The sequence below is a fragment of the Sorex fumeus genome, unplaced genomic scaffold (genome assembly GCF_029834395.1).
Source record: "Sorex fumeus unplaced genomic scaffold, SorFum_2.1 ptg000072l, whole genome shotgun sequence".
NCBI lineage: Eukaryota > Metazoa > Chordata > Mammalia > Eulipotyphla > Soricidae > Sorex > Sorex fumeus.
Window position 1 is genome coordinate 5,328,303 of NW_026606129.1, and position 15,970 is coordinate 5,344,272.

Here is a 15,970-nt window from a genome sequence, read left to right on the forward strand (position 1 = left end):
CATATTTACTTCACTTAAGCCTCGGTTGCCCTTACTTCCTAATACTCCCTCAAAAGGAGGTTCTCAGCAAGGAACAAGGAAGGAACTAGGAAACTAGGGAAACTGCAAAATACCCTGGCATTGGAAAGGGGAAAAGCTAAGTGCCATAAGAATAAGTTAAGAGCATGGTCATGGACCAAATTCTGTCATAATCCAAAAAGAATGAACTGAATAAGGACTGTGCTGGGGTTAGGAAAGACTAACCTGAAGAGTTAAGCTTAATATACCTCTTACTGTGTTCATACAAAATCAAATATAAATATTATAAGAAGTAAATTTACGATGATTGGTTAAGTGGATTACTAGCTGAAGAAAGGAGAAAGCAATATACCCTAGACGGAATCCCGCTTTTGAGCAGATCTCCTACTAATCTGGATTGCTGAACCCTCAGATGAGATTTTGTCCTTGAGTTAATCTCCTGAAACTTCCCCTGAAGGAGTGGTGTTACCTCTGTTTGTTGTTATGACAATATTCAACCCCACCTATGTCTAACCCATCCTTCATTATTTCTATATAATGAGGAATTATTTCTATATAATTTCTTTCTAAATATTATTATTATATTATTTCTATATAATGGGGAATGAGGCCTGTTATTGTTACTGTTTGTGGCATATCGAATATGTCATGGGTAGCTTTCAAGGCTCTGCTTTGCGGGCAGGAAACTCTCGGTAGCTTGCTGGGCTCTCCAAGAGGAAAAACTGCATTGCTCTATTCCGGGAGCTTTGTTTTATAGTCTCTGGATCTTGGCTGTTGATGAGTTTACATGGTGCTGGGGGGGTGGGGGTGTTTGTGGGTGTGACTCCCAAGCTACTGGAAAAATGGGGATCTGGGTGGAGGAGGCCCAGGCCCAATCTGAGCAGGCTTGGAGATCTCAGCCATCGGTCCCGCATACCTGTTGGTTCCTTCAGGGGTGAGGCTCATCCAAACGTTTGGAGAGTGGCCTTGAGTATGGCTGTGGCGAGCCCACACTTTTCGTTGAAACTCACAGTGAACCTTTTTAGAGATAGGAAAAGAGAAAAGTGTACAATTCTCTCCATGAAAATTTCCCCTTTCTCCTTCCTATTGGCCCCACCTGGAGTTGGTACCCTAGTTATGTGGATCTCCTAGGTTTCTCTTTATTCTTCTAACAAAGTCCTTCTAATTAAAACCAGCCGAAATGACTTCTGTACCTTGTATTCACCTAATGACCATTCAAGATCCCAGCATTGATCTGATTCCAGTTCTTCAAGTTAAATTTAAATATTTAAGAGTAAGAAATGCAATTATGCTATGTTTTCTTGATTATTAGCAGAACATTATACATTTAGATTTCAACTTCCAATATCTCACCTTTTGTGAGACATTGATTTTTTTTTTTGGTTAATATGTTATTGGCAACACTTGAACCCCCTCTCAGATTTTAATTGGAGATTCACCAGATTCTTTTCAACCCATCATATTTTGGAAGGGTGAGTGCTGAATAAAAATAGCAAAGTTCACTGGGGATCTGCACAGCCCTAATTGTTGGAATTTAAAATAAATTATTTTATGCAACTTGATTTAGAGTATTGAAAATGGTAGGGTTTTGTACATAAAACATTTTAACACCACACCCTCCACCAGAGTGTTAGCAACTTGCTGCCATTACTCCAGTGTCCAACCATCCCTCCTGCAGTGATCTGCTTCCTATGAAAGACAAATCCATAGTTTCTGTTGCCGTTGGCATTTGTTGTTTCCTTACTATGTTTCTTTATATCCCAGATAGGAGGCATGCCGTTCTGTATCTGTCCTTCTTCTAAATGACTTCACTCAGCATGATACTTCTCCCAAATGTGAAAAGCAAGCATCCTACCCACAGTACTACTTCTCTGGGCCCTTGAAGTGATTTATTATTTTTTTTTATTTAGGAGTACTGCTATTTATTCAGACACTGATTAGCTGATTGAATTGGGCGTGAACTCCACCTTACTTTTTTAAAAAATTTTTATAATTTTATTTATTGAATCACCGTGAGAGCAGTTACAAAGCTTTTGGGTTTAAGTCTCAGTCATACAATGAAACACCCATACCTTCACCAGTGCCCATTCTCCACCACCAAAAACCTCAGTGTACCCCCATCCTCCACCCTCCCCCTACCTATGGGGGAGATGATTTCCACATTACTCTCTTTCTAGTTTGATCACATTCAATATTTTGACACCAGACCACCATTATTATTTGAGATTTTACCCCAACACTCAGATCTGCTGAAAAGGCAACAGTAGACAATTTGTGTTCTATTGCTGGTTATGAATAACATATGATGTCGCGTGGCTGCAGTAGGGCCATGTGAGTTTGAAATTCTGAAATTTTAACACTTAAATCTGGAGGGATTTCTGCCAAAAGCCACTGGGTTTCGAGATTTGCTCCTGAGTCTCTGGGATCATGGCTGTTGAGCAGCTTGATCAGGAGCCAGAGAGGCCGTTTGTGGGTGATGATTTGGGGTCTCATTGGGACGGGGAGACCAGGACCAGCTCCACCCCCATCCTGTGAGGCCCAACAAGTTTCCTCACTGCGGGCCCAGACCTGACTGTCCAGTGGCCTCTGGAGGATGACGGCCACTGAGCCGCCAAGGGGAAGCAGGTGGAGGGACAACATCCTTTTCCCCCGTAGGGTGGCCCGGCGACAGTAACCTACTGCGGGGTTCAGATGCATTTCTGCCAAAAGCCACTGAGTTTTGAGATTATTTGTTTCTGGGTCTCTGGGATCATGGCCGTTAAGCAGCTTGATCAGGAGCCAGAGAGGCCATTCGTGGCCGATAACTTGGGGTCTCATTGGGGTGGGGTGTACAGGCCTGGCTCCCCCCTCTCATTCCTTGAGGCCCAACAAGTTTCGTCACTGCGGGCCCAGAACTGACTGTCCAATGGCCTCTGGACGATGATGGCCACCAAGCCACCAGAGGGAAGGAGGTGGAGGGAAGCACCCTTTCTCCCCTGAGGTGGCCCGGCGACAGTAACCTACTGCGGCGTCCGGATGCATTTCTGCCAAAAGCCACTGAGTTTCGAGATTTGTTTCTGAGTCTCTGGGATCATGGCCATTAAGCACCTTGATCAGGAACCAGAGAGGTCATTCATGGGCAATGACTTGGGGTCTCGTTGGGGTGGGGAGGACAGGACCGGCTCCACCCCCATCCTGTGAGGCCCTGTGTGTCACTGGGGGCCCAAACCTGACTGCCCAGTGGCCTCTGAAGGATGGCAGCCACTGGGCCGCCGGGGGGAAGCAGGACAAGGCATGAAACCTCTTCCCACCTGGGTTGGCCCAGCACCGGTAACCTACTGCAGGGACCAGACGCATTTCTGCCAAAAGCCGCTGGGTTTTGAGATTTGTTTCTGAGTCTCTGGGATCATGGCCATTAAGCAGTTCAATCAGGAACCAGAGAGGCCATGCCTCCAATTATATAGCTGAGCCGGAGGTGTTTTGTGGGTGTGTTTCCCACCTACCTAACTTTTGGCCGTTTACTTTCTTGGTAAACTTTGCCCCAAGTTTTTGAGGTCTGGCCAAAGGCACAGCAGCAATTTGAGGGTATCTGGAAGTCTGAAGGCACCATCAGGCTGCTGATGCACTCGCCTCACAGGTACATATGGACCTGCTTGTGGCACCATACCCCCCTCAAGTGATTTTTTATATCTTTATTCTTTGATTAATGTTAATTGATTTTTATAATAAATTGTATTCAATAGAAATATATCAATTTTAAATTTGTATTTCCATAATAAGTGATGATAAATACTTTTTCATATGCCTACTAGCCATTCTTAGGGAAAGGATCTGTTATTTTAGCCTGGGTTTCTTTAGCCATGAAGGAATGTTTTAATTTGTCATAGTCTTATTTTTTTAAACTTGTTTTGGTTATTTTTTTCTCTGGAGTCAAAGCATTGAAGATGTCTCTGAGGTCTATATCCTGGAGACATTATGTTTTGTGTGTGTGTATTCTGGATTATGGCCCAATCACAAGGTCTTTACTCCATTTGGAGTCAATATTTGTGAATCATGTGAAATGCAGGTACATTTTCTCTTACATGTGACCATCTAGTTTCCCAACACAATTTGTTGAAGAGACTTTTCTTGTTCTACTTCACGTATTAAAATCCTTTGTCACAGATTAAGTCCCCATGAATCTGAGGGTTTATCTTTGGAATCTCAATTCTGTTCCATTGCTCTGAGATGCTTTCACTCTGCCAGTACTACACTTTGATTACTATACTACAACTCAAAGTCATGAAATGCAAAAATGTTCCTTCTTCATTTTTTTCAAGATTACCTTTGTTATTTGGGAAGTTTTATTTTTCCATAGATATTTTAATAAAGTTTGTTCTAAGTACTTGAATAATGGCATAAGAATTCTAATGCGTTCCGCATTGAATATGTTTAGTACTTTGTGTAAGATGGCCATTTTAACAATATTATTTATTCCAATATATGAATGTGGACTATTTCTCTATTTCCTAGCGTTTCTTCTATTTCTTTCAATAGTGACTTATAGTTTTTACTGTATTGTCTCTCACATTCTTTGTTGATTCCTAGGCATTTGGTGCTTTTAGAAACTAATTTGAATGGGGATGTCTTTATAAATTATTTGTCTTCTAGTGCATTATTTACAGTGATTTTTTGTGTTGATTTTATAACCTATCACTTTACTGTATTGTTTATTATTTCTATGAAATTTTTATGATGAGACCTGAGAGATAGTACAGTGCTTAGGGAACTTGCGTGATATGGTACCAGTACCCCATTGGTTCCTAAGCCCTGCAAAGAGTGATCTCTGAGTACAGAGCCAGGAATAAGCGCTTAGCAGCACCAGGTATGGCCAGGAAAAACATGGGGTATTGGTGGCATATTTAGGGTATTTTATATATGTTATCAAATTATCTACAAATGGTGATGGTTTAACTTTTTCTTTTCCAATTTGGAAGCCCTTATGTTCTTTTTCTTGCATGCTTGTTGCAATGCAAATTTTCAAAAATGTTGTTGAGTAAAAGTGGAGAAAATTGATAGACATCTTGTCTGTGTGTGATCTCCAAGGGAGTGGTATCAGTTTCTTGCAGTTGAGTATAATGTTGGTTGTGGATTTGTTGTGTGTGTTCATTACAATCTTGAGATATAGTCCTCCAATTCTTATTTTGTGTGGGTTTTAATCAAGAATAAATATTAACTCTTGTCAAAAGATTTTCTGTACCTATTGTTATTATAATGTAGTTAGAAAAGCAAATTTTCTTAAAGAAGCAATAAGCTCTTTGATATGATGGTTAAAAGGAAGGTAACGAGAAACGTAGTTTTATTCTTGTTTAATTTGGTCATACTAACAGAAACTATTTAAATTGGTTTAGACAAAATGGGGAAATTATCCTAAGAATTCAAGGTTAATCTACTTCTCAAGACAAGCCCATCCAAGAGTGATTCCTCAGCACAGATCCAGGAAGATGCCCTGCACAGCTTGGTGTGTCTCCTCTCCCTAAAAGGATGTCATCAATCCCATTGAATGGTAGGAAACAGGCTGTGCAGCTCAGAAGCCAAATAAATACTGGTGTGCTTTTCCCACCACCACCTCGTCTTTCTTCTTTGCCTTCCCTCTCTGTCAAGATTCCTCTGCTTTTCAAAGGGTTGATCCCCAAAGCCTGGGTCTGCATTTCTTTCATTTGAATGCCCAGGAATCTGAAACTTAACCCTGGGAGCCTCTGTTAGAAATTCTCATGAGTGGCTTAACTGCTCCAATGAGGGTCACTGTCCACTCTGATCTGATCAGTCAGCCATAGAGTAGCAAAACAGACTTTTTTCTTTTTATATTAACATATTAATATATAATTATTATGTAATATCATTAATACAACAATATATTATATTATATATTATGTAATTATATTAATAATATTATTAATCCTGATCTTATAATTATAATATGTTCATATTATATATTAATTATATTATATATAGTAATATTAATATGGAGGCTGGAGTGATAGCACAGCGGTAGGGCATTTGCCTTGTATGCAGCCAACATGGCCGACCTGAGTTCGATTCCTCCACCTCTCTCGGAGAGCCCGGCAAGCTAGTGAGAGTATCTTGCATGCACAGCAGAGCCTGGCAAGCTACCCGTGATGTATTCGATATGCCAAACACAGTAACAACAAAGTCTCCAATGGAGACATTACTGGACCCACTTGAGCAAATCGTGAACAATGGGAGGACAGTGACAGTGACAATATTAATATAACATATAATATTGTTAATACTAACATATTAACAATGCAGCCGATGCTTAGGGGTTACTCCTGGCACTGCACTCAGGAATCACTCCTGGCGGTGCTTGGGGGACCATATGGGATGCTGGGAATCAAACCCGGGTCAGCCACGTGCAAGGCAAACGCCCTACCTGCTGTGTTATTTATTGCTCCAGCCCTGAAAATCAGATCTTTACCCGCTACCAATCACCACCCACTCTGCTGGTATTGAGAATGAGCTCGGAGAAATGTGTGAGTTCTTGGCAACCACTCTAGAAGGAATCTTGCAGCTAGCCAGTGCTCTTCTTAATCTTTCTATCCCTGTACTCCCTGACATGACTGTTTCTGGATCCTTCAGCACCCTTCCAGACTCATAGAATCCTGCCAAGATAGGACCAGAGATCAACAGCAATCTGGGTCCTTTTTCCAGGGACAGATTTGCCCACGTATCCAAAAAAATGGACAGCTACCAACATACTGGAAATTTGTGGTGGCCATCCAACAAACAGAATTATCTAGCATCCACATTACTTTGGATTTGAATGCATTTTAGTCTATTTTTGTGAAAATACTAACAATTTATACCAAATCAATTTGTATTTGTTAGCTTTCAAACCACACATGTAATAACATATATATATATATATATATATATATATAGTCAAAGATAGTGTTGTGATTTGACAAGTGACGAGATATAGCTAATGTAGAATTTGAAAGAAATCATGACAGTGTGCACATATTGAAAAAAACACCAGATATTTTTGAATGCTTAATAAATAGCAGGCATGATGGTATCACATTTAATTAGATATCACATTTAATCCCTGCAATATTATGCCAAAATACTGTTTTGATTCCCACTCATAGACTGTGAACCAGAAGCGAAAATGTTCTGTAGCTTAGCCAAGCCATTGAGGTGTTTGTGCATCAGAACCAGGTTGTTTGGGGTATGTCCGTGGGATCTTATCTGGATCTTGTACCACCTTCAAAGTAGAAAGTTCATTTTCTAATCACAAAGAGACCATTAGGAACTGATTGGTATGAAGGGTGGTGGCTTCAGACTTTACAGTGTACCCAAGTGAGACCTCACATCGTACTTGTGACAATTCTGTGTGCTGCTCTTGACTATTCTCAAGCTGACCCAGCTTCTTCAGAGGATAAACTCCAGCAGCCTTGAACTTCAAAACTGGACAATTCACTCCCCTCAATGCCGCTAAGTGGGCTGGAAAAAGAACACTGCCAAATGTACCAAGAAGCTTCAGTTCAGTATTACTTATTTCAGAACTAAGTAATAATGTAAAATTAAAACAGAAAGCAAAGATGTCCAGTTTACTGTATTTGGCCCCACAAGAAAGATACTTTAGAAATAAAGTTCAATTCAGGGTGAGAATATAGTCTAATGAGGAGTGGATCTGAACTGTTTCAGGCAGTAGGGCTGCAGAAGTATTAACACCAGAGCCATAGAATGTTGTGCTTTTTTACTGCCCTCTTAAAAAGTGTCATTTTAAACATGAATCACTTTAAATAGTTTGTTCTATATAAATAATTGGTCTGTTATTTTAGTTCATAGTGAATTACATAAAATGTTAATAAACCCTTTAAACTGGTAGTATATTCAAATCATACATTTTATAGCCTATGGTGTTTGGGAGACTAAATCACACAGAATATTATTTTGTATTTAAGTCTTAATTGACCTGCTACAGAAGTGAAAATTCACATTCTATTTAGATGTATGTTAAATCATGTGTTTAAATACTTTTAATGCTGTATATTTGCTCTTTTCTTTGAAATGGTCAGGGTTTTAAGTAAAAGGGATTTTCAAACATCACGATCACGATCACGATCATCCTGTTGTTCATCGATTGTCTCGAGCAGGCGCCAGTAACATCTCCTTCTACCTAGCCCTGAGATTTTAAAAGAGCTATTTCAATGCTCTTTCAGGATTAGGAGGATGAGACCCATCACTGTTACTGGTATTTGGCATATTGAGTACAACATGGGTAGTTTGCCAGACTCTGTCGTGTGGTCAGGATACTTTTTGTAGCCTGCCAGGTTCTCCAAAGGAAAGATAAGATAATAAGATCTCACATGGCCACGAATGAGGCTGCGTGCTTCCAGGAGCTGGGTTTTATAGTCTCTGCATCTTGGCCGTTGATGGGACCAACCTGGCGCTGGCGGCAGTTGGTGGGTGTGATGCCTACCTACTGGAAGATGGGGGGTCTGGGTGGAGAAGGCCCAGTCCCAATCCGAGTAGGCTTGGAGACCTCATTTGAAACATATTACAATGATAAAGAAAATGTGTACATTTATTTCTCCCCATAAAATTATACTAATTTAGGTATAATATATCTTAAGCTTTTCCTTTTAATTTGACTCATATTGGATTAAGAGCCCATATTTCATTATTTTCAGGCGCTAAGTAATCTGTCACATTTCCTCATTATCTATTAGTGATTATTAAGTAGAATACCCACCAATAATATCATATATGAAGTTTTTATGTACTTATTATTTAGCTCAAGAAGACAAATGATTGCAGAGTAATCAGATACTTTATTTACATTGCATAAATGACAATCCAAATAAAAATTATCTTAACTTTTTAATCAGAAAAACAGTACGTATAATCATCCTTATTTTACTGTATATTGAAGTATAAATAATATTTTTTCTGCATTCCTAAGTACCTATGACATCTGAGACTATTTTTATATGAGATATTTTTTTACCCAGTTATAATTTCTTCCAAATTTGCCACACTAATAACTAACAAATTTTAAAGTTTATTCCTAAAAGTTGACTAGAATATTATTGCCACAGGTGGCATCCACACACACACACACACACACACACACACACCATGCAGTTAAGCCCTTGAACAAAGAGGCGTTAACTTTTTGAAATATAGAATATTTTGAATAATTTGAAGCTCTGAGCTGAGACTAAGGATTTATAGTCTTTCTAGAAAATGTCATCCTTCCCGAAGATGCTTTTGACGTAGCCCACTTTAAATCAGCAGTAAAGTAAAAAGTAAAGGCCTTCCCATTGATTATCTATTTGCTCGAGCGGGCCCAGTAACGTCTCCATTGGAGACTTTGTTGTTACTGTGTCTGGCATATCGAATACGTCACGGGGAGCTTGCCAGGCTCTGCTGTGCGGGAGAGATACTCTCGGTAGCTTGCTCTCCGAGAGGGGCAGAGGAATCAAACTCGGGTCGGCCATGTTGGCTGCGTGCAAGGTAAACGCCCTACCACTGTGCTATCACTCCAGATACAAGATAATTAGAAGCAAATCTCTTATAGAAATATGTGAGTGCTATTGGAGGGATACCGAGGATTGTGCTGTGTCCCACGGCTGAGGGCAAGATGCACGTCCTTGTAAATATGTGAGTGTGTTGACACACCTTTGGGGCATCCAGCACCCAACTGAACCACTGACCCAGGCTCAGTCTCCCAGGCCAGAGTGCTTTGGTCACAATGCTCTCTCTTCTCACAAATGGAACTACCTGAAAGTTGGGCAAATAGATGTCTTTTTATTTTCTTTTAATTTTTTGATAATTTTTAAATGTTTAGTCACTTTGAATTAAAGAGTTACAAAGCTATTTATTACTAAGTTTCAGGCATACGATGTCCCAAGACCAACCCTTCCCCCTGTGTCTACGTCCCTCCCCCACTGTCTTCATTTCCCTCTTCTCTTTCACCCCATCATCTAGAGCAGGTACTATTCTCCTCCACCATTGTTCTATTCTTCGCTTCCCTAATTTATCCCCTAATGCCTCCAATCCAGTGGCAAGCTTCATACTAAAAAAGAGTTCTCCTGCTCTCTATTTCTATTGCTTTTGGGCCTTTGTTATTCCCTTTGTATGTCTATTTATATGCTTCATATGACAGAAATAATTTCCTGTCTGTCCCTCTCCCTTTGACTAACTTCATTCAACATTATACTCTCCAGATCCATCCATGGAGCAGTAAACTGCATGACTTTATGTTTTTTACTATTGAGTACTACATTGTGTGTATGTACCATAGTTTTATTATCCAGTCATTGTTCTTGGGCACTTGTGTTGTTTCCAGCTTTTGACTATAGAAAATTATGCTGCAATGAACAAGAGTTTAGATGCCTTTTCTGGATTGTGCTTTTGGAACCTTAGAAAACTCTAAGGATTGGGGTTGCTGGAAACTCAATTGCTAGTTTTTTTTTTTGAGTAATCACCATAATGACTTCCAAAGAGGCTGAATCAATCGACATTCCCAGCAACAGTGAATTAGGGTTCTTTTCCCCCACACCCTTGCCAATACCGTTTGTTCTGAGTGCCAATCTCTCTGGTGTAAGGTGGTATCTCATTATTGTTTTCATTTGCATTTCCCTGATGATTAGCATTTTTTACATGTCTTTTGGCCATCTGTATTTCTTTTTTGAGGAAATTTCTATTCATTTCTTCTCCAATTTTTTGTTGGGGTTAGATTTTTTCTTATAGAGTTCTACCAGTGCTTTAAATATTTTGGGTATTAACCCTGTATTGGATTAGTAGTAGGCAAAATGTTTTTATGTCTGTGGGCTCTCTTTGCATTCTTGTCATTTCCTTTGAGGTGCAGAAATTTCTTAATTTAATGTAGTTTCATTTATCATTGCTTCTACTTGCTTGGTCAGTGGCATTTCATCCTTAAAGATGTCTCTATCTTCAATGTCATTGAGAGTTCTGTCAATATTTTTCTCTCTGTATGTAATGAATTCTGGTCTGATATCAAGGTCTGTAATCCATTTTGATTTAACCTTTGTGTTGGCATTAGTAAGAAGTCTTGCTTCATTATTTTTTTTAATGTGACAAACCAGTTTTCCCATCACCACTTGTTAAAAAGGCTTCCCTTGCTTCACTTCATATTTTTCCTCCTTTATTGAAGAATAACAAACTATATATGTGCAGGTCTGTCTTTGGAAACTTCTGATTTTCTTTCACAAAACCTAGAGGTAAATAGTAATGTCTTTATCCCTTCCAATGTACTGAGGTTTCCTCAACCATATCTGAACTTAGACATTTCATATTTGTGCTTCACTGTATATGAAGCCTTCCAAGTGATGGATTATTATTGTTTAAAAAGAATTTCCGATGAAACTTTGTGTGTCATAACATTCAAAGTGAGATATGTCATCAATGTCAGAAAAACTTCTATCTGTCTGACACATTACCTGGAAACCAAATATTAAGTGACTTCTTTGTTGAAATTCGTTTGACAAATTTGACCACAACACAATCTATCCAGTTGCCCCTTCCATCTCTCTCTCTCTCCCTCTCTTTCCCACACACACATGTATACTTACACATTTGCTATTAAAAGTTTTTAAAAATTTATTTTTATTAAGATATCAGATACTGTATTTACAAAGTTACTCAGAAACACAATGATCTAAAACAAATCCCACCACTTCCCTCCACCAACGTCTTCGGATTCCATCCCACCTAGCCTGATCTGTTGGCAGCCATGTAATAAATTTATTTCATATTACTTGCTCCAATGGAATAATCAGAAAATAAATAAATGAGAGTAGATTTGTAATGACACATTGCTACATTATTTTAACCAATATAAAACATTAAAATTATTTAACAAAATATTGTATATTGCTTATTCTAGTTTACATAACTAGATTTTCAACTCTGGCATGTAAAATATATTGCATTAAACATTTTTGCACTTGTTTCTTATTGTGGTGTACTTATTATTTCTTTTCTGTCATAAATAAAATGTTTTGAAAAGTATGTGCTAATGTATTTTGGAGTATCCACAAAATAGACAGGACATATTATAAAATGTAAAATATTAGTAAAAGTGAAGAGAATTAAGAAGAAGGGTCCACAAAGTGAATGATGTTTGGAGGGCTTGTTCAGGATGTGAGATGCGTGATAATTGTAGATTATAGGCCAAACATGATGGCCACTTACTACCTATATTGCGAACTATAATATCCAAAGGGAAAGAGAGAGTAAAAAGGGAATGTGCCTGCCATAAAGGTGGCGTGGGGATGGGGTGGGGGTGGCAGGAGGGATACTGAGAACATTGGTGGTGGAGAATGGGCACTGGTGGAGGGGTGGGTGCTTGATCATTGTATGACTAAAACATAAGCACGATAGTTTTTAAGTCTGTAACTATCTCACAGTGGTTCATTAAAAAACATATTTAAAAAGAAAATCAAAATGGAAAATATGAATAGATGTACAAAAGTATAAAGTTCAATTTAAGAAAGGGAATTAGGGTATTATAACAGAAAATGTTACAGTATATATACTGCTTAAATATTTGTACTAGTAAGTAAAATTTATAATAAAAATCTTGATGTAAAATGCCTTATCAGACACAGAAAAATTGATGTAAACGAGACATTAATGTATAAAATCCCTTGACCTACTAGAAGTAAACATTTCTTAATGTAGTAGAGGATATTTATAGCACAACTATTATTATTATTTTTATTTTTTAAAGTTTTTTATTAGTGAAATACCATGAGGTACAGTTGTAGATTTACAAATTTTTGTGCTTGGGTTTTGATTATACAACGATCAAGTACCCATCACTCCACCAGTGCCCATTTTCCACCACCATGGATCCCAGTATCCCTCCCACACCCATACCCCCATTCCACCCTGCCTCTGTGGCAGGGCATTCCCTTTTGTTCTCTCTCTTCATTTGGATGTTATGGTATTCAAGAGAGGCATTGAGTGGCAATCGTGTTCAGTCCATAGTCTACTTTCAACATGTATCTCCCCTTCTGGGAGGATCCTCCGAACACCCTTTATTTGGTGCTCCCTTCTCTATCTGAGCTGCCCTTTCCCCTAGAATGCCCGGCTGGCCTCTAAGCCATGGAATAATCCCCCTAGTACTGATCTTGGCTATTCTTGGGTATTAATCTCCTATTTTGTTACTTTATGTCCCCCAGATAAATGCAATTTTTTAATATTTATCCCTCTATTTCTGACTCATTTCACTTAGCATGATACTTTCCATGTGGTACCACTTGTATGCAAAATTCATGACTTCATCTTTTCTAACAGCTACATAGTACTCCATTGTGTAGATGTACCAAAGTTTCTTTAACCAGTCATCTGTTCTTGGGCACTCAGGTTTTTTCCAGATTCTGGCTATTGTAAAGAGTGCTGCAATGAACAAACAACTGCAGAGGTCACTTTGACTATACATTTTTGCCTCTCTGGGATATATTCCCAGGAGTGGTATTGCTGGGTCAAATGGGAGCTCAATTTCTAATTTCTTGAGAATGGTCCATATTGTTTTCCAAAAGGGCTGAACCAGTCGGCATTCCCACCAACAGTGAAGAAGTGTCCCTTTCTTGCCATATCCACTCCAGCATCGGTTGCTTTTGTTCTTTTAGATGTGGGCCAGTCTCTGAGGTGTGAGATGGTATCTCATTGTGGTTTTGATCTGCATCTCCCTGATGATTAACGATGTAGTGCATTTTCTCATGTGCTTTTTTGCCATTCGGATTTCTTCTTTGAGAAAATTTCTGTTCATTTCATTGCCCCATTTTTTGATGGGGTTGAACGTTTTCTTCTTGTGGAGTTTAACCAGTACTTTGTATATCTTTGATATCAACCCCTTGACAGATGTGTATTTGGCCAATATCCTTTCCCATTCTGTAGACTGTCTTTGTATTTTGGTCACTGTTTCTTTGGAGGTGCAGAAGATCCTTAGTTTTAGATAGTCCCATTTATCTGTCTCTGTTTTCACTTGCTCAGCCAGTGGTGTGACATCTTTGAAGATACCATTAGTTTCAGCATCACGGAGGGTTTTGCCCACTTTGTCTTCAATGTACCTTATGGTTTCCGGTCTGATGTTGATGTCTTTAATCCATTTTTATCTTACTTTTGTACATGGTGGTAGGCAGAATTCTGAGCCCATTTTTTTGCATGTAGCCATCCAGTTTTGCCAGCACCATTTGTTAAAGAGGCTTTCCTTACTCCACTTCACATTTCTTGCACCTTTATCAAAGATTAAATGATCATATGATTGAGAGGAGATGTCAGTGTATTCAACCTTGTTCCATTGGTTTGCAACTCTGCCTTTGTTCCAGTACCATGCTGTTTTAATTATTACTGCCTTGTAGTAGAGTTTGATATTAGAGAGGTTGATTTCTCCCATTTTCTTTTTCCCAAGAATTTCTTTAGCTATTCGTGGGGGCTTATTGTTCCATATGAATTTCAGGAGTGTTTGCTCCATTTCTTTGAAGAATGTCATTGGTATCCTTATAGGGATTGCAATGAATTTGTACAATGCTTTGGGAAGTATTGCCATTTTGACAATGTTAAGTCTCCCGACCGATGAGCAGGGGATATCTTTCCATTTTCTCATGTACTCTTTTATTTCCTGAAGTAGCGTTTTGTAGTTTTTTTTGTACAGGTCCTTACTTCCTTAGTTAAGCTGATTCCTAGGTACTTGATTTTCTGGGGCACAATTTTGAACGGGATTGTTTTTTTCATGTCACTTTCTTCTCTCTCACTGATTGTGTGTAGGAAAGCCATGGACTTTTGGGTATTGATTTTATAGCAAACAACTTTACTATACAAGTCTATTGTTTCTAGGAGTTTCTTGTTGGAGGTTATAGGGTTCTCTAAGTATAGTATCATATCATATGCGAATAGTGAGAGCTTGATTTCTTCCTTTCCTACCTGAATGCCCTTAATATATTTTTCTTGCCCAATTGCTATTGCAAGTACTTCCAGTATTATATTGAACAGCAGTGGAGAGAGTGGGCATCCTTGTCTCATCCCTGAACTTAGAAGGAAGACTCTCAGTTTTTCCCCATTGACAATGATGCTTGCTGTAGGCTTGTGGTAGATGGCTTTAACTATGTTGAGGAGGTTCCCCTCTATACCCATTTTGGCTAGGGTTTTCATCATAAAGGGGTGCTGGATCTTGACAAATGCTTTCTATGCATCTATTGATATGATAATATGGTTTTTATCTTTTCTTTTGTTGATATGATGGATTATGTTGATTGATTTCTGAACGTTAAACCATCCTTGCATCCCTGGGATGAATCCTACTTGGTCATGGTGTATGATCTTTTTGATGAGTAGTTGGATTCTATTTGCTAGTATTTTGTTGAGGATCTTTGCATCTGTGTTCATCAGGGATATCGGCCTGTAATTCTATTTCTTTGTAGTATCTCTGTCTGCTTTTGGTATCAGGGTAAAATTTGCTTCGTAGAAACTCTTCGGAAGTATTTTTGATATTTCAATTTCGTGGAAAAGCTTAAAGAGGATTGGGAGTAAGTCCTCTTTAAAGATTTGGAAGAATTCACTAGTGAATCCATCCGGGCCAGGACTTTTGTGCTTGAGGAGACTTTTTATTACCATTTCAATTTCCTTGATGGTGATAGGTCTGTTAAGGTATTCCAGGTCTTCTAGGTTCAGCCTTGGGAGTCTGTAGGAGTCTAGGAATTTATCCATTTCCTCGAGGTTTTGATGTTCCATGGCATAAAGCTTCTCAAAGTACACCCTGAGGATCCTTTGAATTTCTGTAGTTTCTGTTGTAATGACCCCCTTTTCATTTCTGATTCGGTTTATTAGGGTTTCCTCTCTCCCTTTCTTTGTGAGTTTTTCTAGAGGTGTATCTATCTTGTTAATTTTATCGAAGAACCAGCTCTTGGTTTCATTGATCTTTTGGATTGTTTTT